This window comes from Euprymna scolopes, chromosome 9, assembly GCF_053919585.1.
Source record: "Euprymna scolopes isolate OS-2025 chromosome 9, ASM5391958v1, whole genome shotgun sequence".
Classification (NCBI taxonomy): domain Eukaryota; kingdom Metazoa; phylum Mollusca; class Cephalopoda; order Sepiida; family Sepiolidae; genus Euprymna; species Euprymna scolopes.
The window spans coordinates 16,414,131-16,428,739 of record NC_136490.1 but is presented as its reverse complement, the minus strand read 5'-3'; the positions used below and the strand labels follow the sequence as shown (position 1 = coordinate 16,428,739).

General features: G+C 33.1%; 1 protein-coding gene across 2 annotated transcripts in view; it reads right to left on the bottom strand.

The window, feature by feature from the left end:
• LOC145284447 (uncharacterized) overlaps window positions 1-13,237 on the bottom strand; it is a 120,260-nt gene extending 107,023 nt beyond the window's left edge. The window contains exon 1 of one of the 2 annotated variants that reach the window (XM_080133269.1): window positions 13,136-13,237. The gene's annotated coding sequence lies outside the window, so the exon portion shown is untranslated. Of the gene's footprint in view, window positions 1-11,991; window positions 12,131-13,135 lie in introns of those variants that run through there. The other variant, XM_080133267.1, reaches the window with a different exon arrangement.
• Between the last annotated feature and the right edge of the window lie 1,372 nt (window positions 13,238-14,609).

The following is a 14,609-nucleotide window of genomic DNA, read 5'->3' as shown; positions in this document are numbered from 1 at the left end:
ACGTGTGTACAGTACAATGGTGTTTTTGTGTGTGTGTTGTTACGGTGGATGAGAGAACACGTGTTTATCCTCATCTTCCTGCAATAATGTTAAGATATTTTTTATTGATTGTATAAGCATGAATCACTAGTGTCTGTAGTTATAGAAAACAATTATTTAATTATAATGATCAAGCCCCTTTAAGAATACTTAAGGATGGGCACTATCCGCAGAATTATAACTAGGCCAATCAACTAGCGTCTATGTACTGTTCATGACTTTTGCTCGTGCGAACACTCTTGATTGTCAAATGTATTCGCCTGAATTCGACATTTAATAGTTCTTAATTCCCTTCATTCTCATTGCAGTTGTTTAGTGGCCCTGAGTCAAAGGCTTTGCAAAAGGTGGATTCATGGCTAGGTTCGAATCTCATGATTGGCAGGAATTATCACTCATAAACTGATGATTGCGTAAGCATCAAAGACTAATATCTGCAGGTATAAAGAATATATATATATATATACACCAAGTTAAAGGTATTCTAGAGTAATAACGAATGAATTTAACAAGGTTATTAAGAGTGCTCAATAAAAGAAGAGAAAGATATATTTTTATTAATATAAACAAATTTACATAATCCCGACACTTAATATGCTAATATTTCAGACAAATGTCGGTTAAAACCAGAAGTCCTATATATATATATATATATATATATATATATATATATATATATATATATATATATATATATTTCTGTGGAAATATATTTTATTTCTTTATAATATATACCAATTCTTATTTAAGAAGCTCGATGTAATTAAAAATCAATATAGTGAATAAATGACAAAAGACTATATTCCAAAGTTCATGATGTTATAATTTATCTTATAATTTATTCCTTTAATTCAGTTGACATTTACAATTCTTGACATTATGATTAATGTTACGCTACGAAACAGTTAACTGTCAAGAATTGTAAATGTACAACTGAATTAAAGGAATAAATTATAAGATGGTCAACATCATGAACTTTAGAATATAGACTTTTGTCATTCATTCATATATATATATATATATATATATATATATATATATATATATACGCACACACACATACACTCCATTGTTGCATTTTTTTTCAGAATTTCTTGATCTATTCTCTGCTTCCTTTGTGCCGGCTCGTTTGATTCGTTGACCTAGTGCTCTCCATCAATTCACTGTTTTGATACCACATTATAATACAGCTTCCTAGTCCTATTGTTGCTTTAAAAGAATTGTAGATTCATGTAACTCTCTTCCTGTTGACTGTTTTCTTTCTACTTATATAGTCTCGATCTTTTCAAAAGTAAGGTCAGTAGCCATCTCTTATCTTCATGATAATCTTTGTCATCCTCTTTAGCTCCTTACATCAAGTTGTTTCATACCTTGTCTGGTGCGATTTCCATAATTTCATATCTATTTATAAAAATATTATAAGCCGTCTTAGGCCTCTTTAAACGAGTTATATTGAGCTGTTGGCTTTAATGTAAATCAGTGTTTCGACTTCTGTTGTTTTACACTATCTGGCCAGCTTTCTGCATTTGTCTGCTTGGCTCGACATTATAGAGAGAACTTAATTCTCTTTTCTTACCCATGATAATTCTTGGTGGCCTGGGGGTTGAATATCGTACTCTGAGGTCAAAGATAAATTTTCTGACTGGGTTTAAATCCTTTGACCTGCAGAAATTATCACATTCCACACAGGTGAGTGCATCAGCACGAAACATTATTATACACACACACACACACACACACACACACACACACACACATATATTTCAGATTTGCATTAAATTTGGTTCATCATCAATAGACACCAATTAAGCAAGGTTTCCTGAATTTCAGGTTCTTCTTAAGACCTCTTAAGCTTAACCCTACAACTTCAGATATTTTCAATGAAAATGACGTAATGGATTTTGATCAAAATTGGAATAAAGATTCTAAAGATAAAGTTTATATATATATATATATATATATATATATATATATATATATATATATATTGGTTTTAATCTTTGTAAAGGGGCATAAAAACGGTGGAATACTGTTCTGAGTACTTATGCACTTATTGTGGTGTGTTGAAATAATAACGTTACTGTTTAGAAAGCCACTCTTTACATGAAGAGGGACGGGTATTTTGCAACTATGATTCTACTTTCAACTAACAATTTAATTAATGTAGGTGGGATCTCTCTACTGTGCTGCCTGAGAGTAGGCTGAATCTCTTCAAGGCCACGGTTCACCCATGCATGGAGTATTATTGTCACAACTGAGCTGGTGCATCTGCCATTAGTCTCTCACTCCTAGACTATCAAGTAAACTCTAATCTCTATCCCATCGCTAAAACATGGCATCCTTGTCCCTGTTTCTTCAAGTATTTCAATGGCAAGTGCTTCTACAAACTCAAAGCACTAGTATTCCCTCGACGACAATACCTGCGACAAACCTGGTAAGCAATAAAATCCCACTCCTACACTGTAGAGGTCCCTAGATGCTGCTAAACCTTCTACTCGAATAGCTTTTTCCCTCAGACTACTGCACTTTAGAATTTCCTACCAGGCCCTTGCTTCCCTAACTATACTGACATGTAGAAATTCAAATGTGAAAAGACATCTCGCTGCCCAACTCCCTAAATAGTATCCCTGCAAATCTGGTCCCAAATAGTAACCTGTCACGACTAAGTGACTCTCTACCTTGTTTGGGGTGAAATGACAATAAAAAAAAGTAGAAAAATATATTGTAAAAGTTGAATTTCAACTTGAAATACTATTTAAACATAGTGCGTGACAATAAGTGCAGAAGCGCCTTGTTCTGTTCTAGGAATTTATTTTGCTTATCCTGGGATGGGTATTCTTCTAGGATGTATATGAAGAAGAGGGCACTTTTGATTGGCTTATTCACTTATCTTTGTTCAAATGAACAAAACAGGGTCTACATAAGGTCACATTAAAAAAAAAATTGTAATGCATAATTGTCTCGATTAGAATAGAAATCGCAAATTGTAATCTGTGCACTGTCTCTTGGTCACTTGTTTGGAGATTATTTAGCTCAACAGCGATAAAGCCGATACAGTTGACTGTTTCGCCTTGGGTTGACTTGACATAGGAAATATTGACATTAATGTGATAGCAATAATTATAAGAGTGCTAGGAACAGTTCTGAAAAAAAAAAAACTGGATAAAAGAAAAGGAAAAAATTGGAATCAAAACGAGAATTGACACCAAACGAGAATTGACACCAAACGAGAATTGACACCATGCAAGGCACAACACTAATGAAAGTAGCTGATATTTTAAGAAAAATCTTTGATGATGGCTTGTGTGACTACTCCTAGTGAGTAAATAATAATAACAAGAATATATATATATATATATATATATATATATATATATATATATATATATATATATAAATTAAATTCTGTTTTGTAATTGAATACTTTTTGGAAGTCGGTTTATGCAAGTGCTAAGTCTGCAATAAGTTAATTTAGTTTTTTATTCTGGGAATTCAAACTGCATTCTTTATTTTTACATTTTTTTTTACTACAATATGGTTGCCTTCAAGTCCAACGTAAACAAGTTCTTGATGTGCCGTTCCACTTAAGTTAACAAATTTACTGAATTTCCATTACTAACGATTACTATATTGTCCAGTTGACTACTGTACACTCTTAATCCTTATTTTCGAGTGGTCTCTGGCCTTTATAAGTGGTTATGCCTATGTAAAAAAAAACTCCAAGCTATTTAGACTATATATATATATATATATATATATATATATATATATATATATATATATATATTCCAGTATACTGATAAGATGAATTAAAAAATATATTTTTAAAATGAGTCAGTAGAGTTTTATAAAATAAAATCTTATAAACATTAGCAGGGAGCTCGATGTTTCCCTGTCGTAAAATGTGCTTAAATATGATATTTTAATCAATGATGGTTTCGTATTTATTATAGTAATGATTTCAAAAGTAAAAATTGAAAAAAAAAATAACTGGAGTGCCATCAGCTAGAATCGAAACCAAAACACATAACTCTCCAGCATTATTCGTTATCATCTGAACTAAGTTTGTGCGCATATAAAAACTTAAAAAATAACATTGTTAAACGTATAAAAGTATATTTGCGGATGCATAGAAGTAACACATTTAGTCGACTTACACCTGCCAAATTTCAGTTTTTATAATTTTATCCCTTAACAGCTATTTTTACTAGCTAGAACCCACAAAGGGACAGTTCATAAATAATTCAATCATTTAGTATGCCTTGCACTAATCTGCGACCTTGCATCGAAATGCCTAATGGCTGCTAACAGAATACAAGTCGATGTAAGTTTTCTTTGCTTCTTCCTGAATTTCCCACATTGCATCGTTATGCATTTTTCGTTCTTTCTGACGAGTTCATGGAAGGAAATATCCAATGTTGATTGTTCACCACGAATAAAACAGATCTGTAAAACCCGTGGACTTTAAATAAAGAAGAATCTTTATATATATATATATATATATATATATATATATATATATATATATATATATATATATATATATATATATATATATATATATAATTTATTTAAATGTACAGAAGGGCAGAAAAACATTGGTACCGTCGGTTTCAAGCCTAACATAAGGGCAACCAGTAAATGGTAAATCGTAAATAACGTTAGGCTCTCGTCAGCCATGTTGTTTCATGAAAATAAAAGATTTGAGTAATTTCTAAGCGAAATGAATAAATGAAATGAATTAATGCTGTTTATTCTATATCCTAGGGATATTAAGTCCAAGGTATCGCAGACTTAGTAATTGAAAAATTCACAATTACAAAAGGGATTCAAGTATATAGCAGTGAAACAAACTTATATTGTGAAATAGAGAATAGAAATCATCAGCTGTTTACGATGTAGCTGTTTTGGAGATTTAAAACAATACAGTTATTATATAAGCACAAAAAACGTTACAGGCAGGGTAATAAAAGTTTTCTATATCTAATATATAAACGGACATATATCTGTCTGTCTGTTTCTGTATTTTCAAATTTTATCTCCTTCGAAACTAAAAGTCGCTGAGCGGCGCCAGTGGCCTCAAATAATTGGATTTTTTACTGGCCATTCTTTTTTAAGGGGTCTTTAGCCGGTTAAAATAGTTTTTAAGGGGTCAGAAATGGATGAAAATTGAAAAAAATCGTTAAACATTTTGTACATTCATATTAGTTTATTTTTAATTTTTAATCAGTTCATGTGCATGTGTGCATGTCACGTTGGTACAATGATAACGTCAACAGCTTTGAATGCTATAGTTTCGGGTTCGATTCTAGGTGATGGCACACAAATGCTTCTTTTTTTTTTTTTTTTACTTTTGACAAAATCTAGACAAATTAAAATATCATATTTAAACGTATTTTACGCTCGGGCAAAGCCGAGTATCCCCCACTAGTAAAAAAAACAACAACAAAAAAAGAAAAACGAACATGAGAATATGACCCCCTCCCCCACGCCACATTTTCAAAGGTGAAACGACATGGGAATTGGCAAATTCTCATCGTTGCTGCAGCATTTAAAGGGGCTTCGATTTTTTTTTTTTTTTGTTGTTGTTTGTTTAGTTTTTTTACTAACCATAGCGTTCGTGTTATTTATTTCTGTCCCACCGCGAGAAATGTGACACAAGAGTCGGAAAATGGAATTGAAAAGTCAGTGCTCCAGAGCAGGAGCATTCTGACCCCGCAAAAAATGCCTGCGCAGTCCCGTCAGAATTCCCCGGTAGAGGCGTCCCAAGCGGTTAGCAAAAACAATCCCCTTCTTTAAGAGAGAACGCAAAGCCTGGGAGGGTGGGCCTCCTAGAATTGCGCAAGGCCAACTTTTATACTGCAATCAACAGGTAACAGGTCATTACAGGAATAGTCTCTGTTGATTTGGGGGCTGAGAGGAAAAATCGCCGAGAGCATTCGTATTATCCGCCTCTCCTACATACGGTGACTGTATACACAACGAAAGACTTGCGTTCACAGTCACTTATCGCCGTGCGTTCCCAGCGGTGTGAAATATTTGTAAATATTTTTCGATTCTAAAAATCATATAAACAAAGGATGGTTTTCCGACTACTAACAAAAAAAGAAAAAAAAAAAAAAGTGATTTGAAAAATTCGAATTTGTTTTTCTGTTTCTTCGGGTGGGGGTGGTGGGGCTGGTGGGCAGAATTTATTTTTATTTTTTTTTATTTTTTATCGTCTCATCTAAGTCTACCCTCCACCCACAAGATTACAGTAATTTACTGTTTTTTCGATTTCGACAAATTTCATAAGCAGACGAAAAGCTTATAAATCTCAACAAAAATTAGTCCAGAGAGAACGGGGGGATGGGGGGGGGGGTCAGGCTAACATGTTTCAAAAACTTACTGACCAGCTTCCCATACAGGTTGGCCATGCTATAAATCCGGTTTCTATCATGGTAACCCCATACAATTCAATCACAATGGCTCTTCGGGACGAACAAATTGTTTTTGTTTTGTTTTTTGTTTTTTATAAAAGTCAAGGATCTGAAGCAATATCGTAACGACAAAACAAAGAACCTAACTTGGAGGTGCGAAGGAGTCAATATTTAAAAATAAAGTTACGTCGTGAATTGAACCCCACTCATAAAACTTAAATCAGTTTTCCAAATTTCGTTTTTATATTCGAAAAATTAGAAATCCTTAAGTAATTACAAAAGAAAAAATAAAGAAAGTCGCGGTGAGGAATAGATCTTACGAGAGGTACGCACTAATTAACCACTTGAAATTAAACGCTCTTGCTGTCACTTTGATAGCACTGAGAAGCACTTTACCAAAGTTGCTTTCTGGCATCGTAAAATGTGACAGTTCAGACGGAACCTTGTTGTATTGATTATTCTCAATCATTTCGGACACTTGCAGCCAGGAAAACCAATAAAGTTTCATATATTTTTTCAATGTATAGCAATAGTTGTTCTTTTCAGAAGTTAATAGCAAGCAGTTAAAAAAAATATATAATTTGAGTGCCACCAACTAAAATCGAAACCAAAACACGTAGATCTCCAGCATTATTCATTACCATCTGAGCTCTAAGTCCATATGCATATAAAGAACTTTAAAAATATCGTTGTTAAACGTATTAATGTCTATTTGCGTATACGTGTGTGTAGAAGTAACACGTTTAGTTGACTTACACTTGCCAAGTTCGAATTTTTAAAATGCTTTAGCAGCTGTTTTACCGGCTAATAATCACATCGAATTTATTACATCGGTCCAAATCCCCTATATAAGTCTGTAAACCAAAAGTTGACAGAGTAGTTTGGTAGAAACCGTTCCACACACAGACAAAGTCACTTATATAGAGAGATAGATTTTATGTTGTTTGAATGATGAAGTCATGCTGGGTTTTAATAACATACGGGAAAAAATCAATTGACAGAGAACTCAAAGAAAATGATCGAAAAATGCTTTCTTTAGAAATACTAGAGTACTGGTAGTATTTTAAAGAAAAGGATATTATTTAAGTTTGAAACAACTTCTTTTGTACTGCTCACACTTGAACTGTTCAAACACCAAATTTCTTTCTATTCGCCAGTTTAAAAGCTTAATAATCACTTTCTATTTTCGGAGGTTGACGATAGTATACACAATCAACCGTTTTAATCGATTATTAATCGATTCAAAAACATGTTCAACATCTGTTTATTCTTCGTGGCTTTTCGAAAGTTACAATTGAATTTGAAGCCTTTAAACTACCGATTAGAAAATGATCTTTGGACTGAATGAACGTTTAAAATCGAAAGTCAATATTATTGTTCCACTATGCTCCCCCCCCTCAAAGTACTTAAAAAGGCGCCACTGTTGCATCAAAGAACCGATTCCAAATTCGATTTTGCAGAATACAAGAATAATATAAAGGGAAAATTAGTTTTGAATTATTTATGAAATTCTAACACATCAAGTACAGCGAGGATGCTTCCCTGCATACTATAACATGGTTGTCCAACGTCAACGAGTACTGGTTATAAACTGTTTTCATAATTAATCAAATTTCGTTCGTTTAATTCATTATTTTAAATCCTCCCATAATATTCTTCTTCATTCCACTGACAACCCATCCATTTCATTAATCCTTATCCTCAAGCGGCCTTTATTGTCTAGGAGCATAGTATCTATTCTGAAAATCACACAATATCTTTTCTCTCCTCGAATAGTAAAGGAGAAATCCCTCTAGACCGAGGAAATTTAAGTTTTTGTCCCACTGCAGAGTGCTCCTTTTCGGGGAACTGGATTTTCCCCTTATGAAAAACCGACCTTGTGTCTGACTCTGGCCTCGTGGGGAGGCAAGTAAAGAGTGCTTTCGGCGTTGATAGTCACTCGCCAGCAAAAAAGAAATCATTTTCACAACAAAATTTGAAGCTTTATAGCTTAGCGTCTCTGTGCACCTAACCAATTATTGTCTGCAAACGAACAGGGGAAATTCTCGCGGACGTTTATGGACCATCCCCTCTGCTAAAATTGATTTTTATTTGGTCTTTTTGAAAATTTGCATTTTCACATGAAAAAAATAAAATATAGAAACAAATTTTGGAAAAAATGACTTCTTCAATTGTTAGCAGAGCATTTATTCCACTTTTTTAAAAAAATTATTTATAAATTTTACTTAAAATGCCTCACTCTCCTTGCTAACTCGTTTCATTCAGGGATTTTTTCCCTTTGGCAGCAAAATCAAGAATCAAGGCCATTTCTGATTTCCTATTGATTGCGGTATGTTCTTTTTCCTATTGATTGCGGTATGTTGTTTGTCCCGTGCAGTTCTAGGAGGTCCATCTTCACAGGCTTTGCTTTCTTTCTATTAGAAAGAGGTTAGTTTATTGCCAATCGCCTGAAGCGCCCCTACTGGGGAATGCCGACGGACTATCGAGGCATTTTTTCTTGCTCCTTCTCGAGGAATTTGGCTCTTCAATCCGACTTTACGACTCTTGTGTCGCATCTTCTCGTCGTTGAAGGGCGATAAATGTTTCATTCGGACAGTGATCAAAATGTGGTATCTGTTACGATCTACATCAGAGGAAGAGGAATATTTTTTTTTGTTGGGCCAATTTTAATATTTCTTCTATCCACAGCGATCCCCTTTTGAGGATCTTGATATACACTCGCCCTCCTGTAAACATGTCCTTGTGTCTAACATTACCCTCTCCGAAGGGTGGGATCAAGTAGATAGGAAGTACGTGATTTTTCGACCGGCCTTCTTTTAACCCGAAATGACTCCGGTTAGGTTAACATACGCCTTTTTGAAATTTCCAGCAAAGGGATCATTCAGAGAAAATTGAACGTGCCTCTAAAAATTGAACAATAACTTTTTCTTAAAAAAACAAACAAAATTTGGTGCTGTTTTGTTGAAGTTATATTCCGAATATTTCATAAAAAAATTTAGATAACAAACATTGGGGGGGGGGTATTCTTGTAAATTCTCATTCCCACCCTCCAGTTTTCTTGTCTTTTGTTTTTGCTGGAGATGGGACATCTTACTGGATGCCAGATATTCACCCGTTATCTCGGACATTCCAACCGAGAAAGTTTTTTTTTTTTTCCTTATTTTTTTTCTTTTGAAGATTCTAATCGACACTTGAAGTGCAACGGTTTTTATCTCTCTTGCACTTAGTTCACCGGGTATATTTGCCAGATAGCTTTTGAAATTCTTTTACATGAGTCCGATTGCACCTATAATTACTAGAATTATGGAGATCTGCCCAAAATTCCAATTTCCTTTCATATCATATTTAAGGTCTTAGTATTTTTTCTATCTTCTCTTTCTCTCTCTCTCTCTCAGCTCTGTTTAACCTATCATCATTAGAGACACTAACTTTTACAAAGGTTGCTTCTTTCTACGTTTTGTCGCGCGATCGTGTATGCGTATGTATGTGTTAATATGCAAGCGAACAAAATGTGGCTCTGTCACCTTTGTCTTTTATACACGGTTTGTTTTGCTTTTTCCCCATGGAATGATTAGATTAGAAAAACGCAAGGGAAACGGGAAATGCTCTTCAAAATAGCAAGACAAAAATATACAAAAAATCCAATGCTTTTGTTATTGGTGTTGTTGTTGTTGTTGATGTTACGGACTAAATCCGTGCTATGTTGCGCGGTTACAACAGTACAAGACACAGTGATTGAACACTAACGTTTCGTTTCAAGTCTACAGGGCCCTTTAATTATCGTAGCATTAGAGAAAAGATCGAAGAACAAAAAACAAAAACAAAATGTGAATAAAAGAAGAAAGAAAACTACATTGACGCAAGTGGATATAAAAAAAAAAATAAACTGAACAAAATTATTAAATCACGAAACTAAGTCCGTGCGTGAAACGCGGTGATCTTAATAAAAAAAAACAACCCGCCTTAAATTGCCCATTTATCCTGAACTGTCAATGCGTCCTTTTGTCTAAGAGCAAAGTGTATTATCTGTTCTAGTATACTACACTTCATATTTTAAGGAAAACTCCCTCTAGACTGAAGGCGTTTTATTTTTGTCCTAATCAAGAGTGCCTCGTTTGGAGAGCTCTGGAGTTTTTCCTACATTAAGAACTAATTTTGTGTCTTACTCTGCCCCCTTGGGGAAGCGAGTAAACAGTGAGAGCTGGAGTCTAAAAGAGAAACATCACACACACACACACACACACACACACACACACACACACACACACACACACACACACACACACACACACATATAATATTTTAAAAATTATATTTTAAAAACAAATATATATATATATATTGTATGATTTTCTTATACAAACATTGGCTACATATGTGCATGCATGTTTCAGCTATGATTTCTGTTGATAACACAGGATTTAGAAAGAAATCACAGCTGAAACATGTATGCATCTATGTAGCCAATATTTTTATACATAAAGAAAATGATACAATAATACAACCCTACTTGTTAATGAGCACTATTTTATAAACATTGGATTAACATCTAGGAAATCACAACAATCATGTGTGTATATATATATATATATATATATATATATATATATATATATATATATATATATATATTTCAAACTCCTGAGTATTTCATTTTCAAATAGTTTTATTTAGTTGGACTTTCTTGGGTAAATATATATATAATATCTGATAGAGGGCTTAGCGGAAAATGATTCAAAATATAGTCATGTTTGCATTTTTTTTAATAGGACTTTACATTACTATCCCCCCCCCCAATGTTTGTTTTCAGTGTATTTTTAATTAAAAGCAACTAAAGGAAAGAGAAAAAAAGAAACTTATTCAATGTATGTTTGTCAAAGTTACGTATCGGCGAGAAACACAGCCAGACACACATAATCTTGTGTGGTAGTTTGATTCATACTAAAGTTTTGATCTCTGTTATTTTGGAAGTTGATTAGAATTTAACAAACAGTTTTCAGATGGTCGACATTTAAGTTAAGAAAAGTTGAAAAAAGTTTGAATTTCTTTAACTCATAAAAAATATTAATAAATAAAAAACGATTCAGCGATTGTATTTTTTTTTTCGGTAAGAAATAAATACCCCTCGCAAAACGGGTAAATTTATACAAATACCGTGACAGCGAATTAGTAGAAAAAAATGTACCCTAACCCTAACCCTAACCCAGTTTTCAGATTCGTGTTCAGCACACCGAAACGTAACAGAATACTACGTAAAAGATTTTACTAATTCGCTGTCACGGTGTTTGTATAATAATACCGCAAAACGATCGTCAAAAGAAAAAAAAAATACTATGTAACAAAAAATAAATACCCCCCCCCCCTCAAAACGACTTTTTAAAAATGCATACTCCACTTCTCACTATTTTATTCTAATTTTCTTTTTGTTTCAAATAATTCGATATACGGCGGGTATTTCGTAAAATGATAAAAAAATGTTTAAATAATAATTAAAAAAATAACATTTTTTTTTTTTGGAAGTTAAAACGTTTCTTACCTTTTTTAATTTTGATTCTGTTCGCAAGTTTCGTATAAGTTGTTTTTTTTAATAACTCGAATAATAAAAAAAACAACACAAACTTAAATATATTTCCACGCCATAGTAAGAAGGCGCAATCTTATATTTGAAATATTTAATTTTTTAATCATTTTTCCGCATTTTTTCTTTCCATTCTTTTCGTAGTGGTGATTAAAAAAAAAAAAATTACATCCGTTTTTTTGTCATCGAAGTTGGAAAGAAAAGGGATGTTTTCCCTTATTATTTCTGTATACTTGGTACGTATTCTTTGGATGCATGTATATACGTGTGTGTGTATGTATGCGCGCATTTGTGTGTGCATATATATATATATATATATATATATATATATATATATATATATATATATATATATATATATATTTAAAGATACCAAATTCTAGGACTTTGCACGTTTTTCAATTTCAACTTTTTACGAAAGCCGGTAAAAGTAGAGAGCGAAAAACGTGCGGTTCGAGTAACACCAATAACACTGCGCACGAGTGTGTGTACATACATATATAGACGCATGGATATGTAAATAAATAAATATATATATATATATATATATATTTTTATATATATATAATATATATATATACACACGCGCGCGCGTGCGCACGCGCGACTATAAATCCAACATCGTTTCTTTTTACACGATGAAATTTAAAAAGCGAAAATAAGTTTGGAGTTTTCACCGTTCAAAAAAAAAAAAAAAACGTAGTTTTCACAATGGTTCATAACATAGATCCATTTCCCAACGCTGACAAGTTGTACCTTAGTCAGTGCGTGGCCGTCGCCTCCTCCTCTTTAACTCTGCCTCCTACTCTTACTTTCACTTTCACTTCCGCCTGTTCGCTCTTTCTCTCTCTCTCTCTTTTTCATACATATAGGCACGAAGTTATATATATATATATATATATATATATATATATATATATATATATATATATATTAGAGGGTGGCCACTTTCTGCCACGAGAGAAAATGAATTTCCCTTTACAAGAAGTGCATCGTAAAGCTAGTGTTGCGCAATCAAAAGCCACGCGTCCACTTAACGAACATTGCTTCATATGAATAGTAAAGAGAAGTTCAGGGGCATTCTGGGTGGAAGCAAAAATACCTTTATAGTTCCGTCGGCACTCTCTCAGGAAAAGTCCAGGGTGACTGGAAATAATGCTGGGATAAGTTTTGAATGATAGATGTTATTTCATTTTTACTTCTCCTAGATTAGTTGCACGACTAAAACTAGTCTAGTCTACCCTACTATGTAATCCAAAGCTGGATGAGTTTTATATATATATATATATATATATATATATATATATATATATATATATATATATATATCTTGGTATAAAGAGTACATACCCCATTCTTTTCCTTATTACATCGACAAATAAATCTATGTATATAAATATCCGGCTTTGTCTTGTCTATAACACACACACACACACACACGCACACGTGTGTGTGTGCATAAATATGTGTGTGTATTTATGTACATAAATATGTGTGTGTATTTGTGTGTATGTACATAAATGTGTGTGTGTATTTGTGTGTATGTACATAAATGTGTGTGTGTATTTGTGTGTATGTACATAAATATATGCGTGTGTGTGTATTTGTGTGTATGTACATAAATATGTGCATACGTATGCATATGTGTATGCGTACATATATATGTGCGTTCGTATGCATATGTGTGTGTATGTGCATATATATGTGCATATGTATGCATATATATGTGTGCGTGTGTGTGTATTTATGTTTATATACATATACATGTGTATGCATATATATAAATATGTATGTGTGTGCGTATATATCCTTTTTTTATTTGCTTCATTTTGCTGTAGTCGAAGTTCTCAGGAATCAAGGGAACCTTCCTGGAGCTGCTAACATTGATTGTTATATGAGATCCATATATATATATATATATATATATATATATATATATATATATATATATATATATATATATATAAGTGAGAATGTGTGTGTGTGTGTGTGTGTGTGTGTGTGTGTGTGTGAGGACAATTCTCAACCTATATACTGAACGAATTTTTGATCTACAGAGTTGAAATTTGGTATATAGGATATTCAGACATGTAGGAAACTTTTTAATTGGTTTTCCTCCGAAAAAAGAGCTTCCAAGGATCAAAATAGAAAATAAAATTGGTACTTGTGAGGCAACGGATTTTAATCTGTTTATCAAATGTTTCATGAATGCGCATGCGTGAATCGTTCCCATGAAAGATTCCTTATGTTAAGAATAAGTAGGTTTGAAAACACTTTATAAAGATCCTGTTAAGCTGGTCCAATGTATATCTAGATTGGCTCACTGTCTTTAGGTTTTGGCGTCGATCTCAGTTCGAGTATTTTTTTTATTTTTACTTATAAGAAGCGAACTGTTTAGAAAAAACAATACTCACATCATGCACATGTCTCAGTTTCTGCATTAATGAAAATATAATAGTTATACGTATTTTACGACCGGGCAACGCCGGGCGGCCTACTAGTATATATATACTGGCATTGTCCGATCATAAAATACGCTTAAATATGATATTTTGATTAATACAGATTCCGTATTT